Here is a 1,009-nt window from a genome sequence, read left to right as displayed (position 1 = left end):
CCGCCACCCAGGCTCAAAGGGATCATAAGATTATTCATGCTAGAAACTTCCGTGTGCAGCCACAAGCTATTATGGGCTCTAGCATAGTTGAGTAGGTTACAAGATCTCTTGAAGAGGTGGACTAGCAGATGTAGGGGAAAGTAGGTGTACCGGTCCATCCAGAGTAAAGAGTGATTGTTTCTGAAAGACTGTGTCTCGGTCATCCGTTTCTCAAACATCATGTAGTGCGAGAATCAAGCGGAGGCGATCGAGTCTTGTGGGGAAAAGTGCGCAAACCTCTGCAGAGTGTACAAACTAATCATGGTTAGCCGTGTCCCCGGTTATGGACAACTTGAGTATCTAGTACCTGGATTATCATTTGAATCTCATCACCATGTTACCTTTAATTAATTTTGTTGGGTTAATGATGACACTTAATTGGGATTGAGTTGGAGGTACCTTCTCAATGTTTAACAACCACCATGATAGTTAAATAAAATTTATTCCTTTGCAGTAGGAGAAAATTGGCTTTTCGCAAAACTGTAACCATAGAGCTTTCCACCAGCCATATATGCATGTAGTATAGCATTATTATTGTTCATTACTCTCTATGTGCTACTTTGCCAGCATATTCTATGTGCTGACCCGTTTTCGGGCTGCAACGTTTCATGTTGCAGACTTTTCAGACGACGAGTAAGGTGCCTTAGGTCGTGGTCTTATACTCAGTGATGCTGCTGGAGTTGATGGACTCACTTATCTTCCAAGTCTTCCGCTGTTATCGTTTTTAGATGGCCTTAAGCCATGTTTATCATACTTTATCTCTTTGGAGATATTCAATGTAATAAGTGTGTGATTGCTACTCTGTTATAAATCCTCCATTTGTACTGTGCGTGTCAGCATTACTGATCCAGGGATGACACTGGTGCACAGCAGCACAAACCATTTGAGGTCTGGTCCTACAATGAAGCCGCCGTCTTTCGTGATGGTCATGAATGTGCGGTTGTTGTCAGCCTGCATTTGTAGCATTATT

The sequence above is a fragment of the Triticum aestivum genome, chromosome 2D, assembly GCF_018294505.1.
Source record: "Triticum aestivum cultivar Chinese Spring chromosome 2D, IWGSC CS RefSeq v2.1, whole genome shotgun sequence".
NCBI lineage: Eukaryota > Viridiplantae > Streptophyta > Magnoliopsida > Poales > Poaceae > Triticum > Triticum aestivum.
This window is presented reverse-complemented; position numbering follows the sequence as displayed.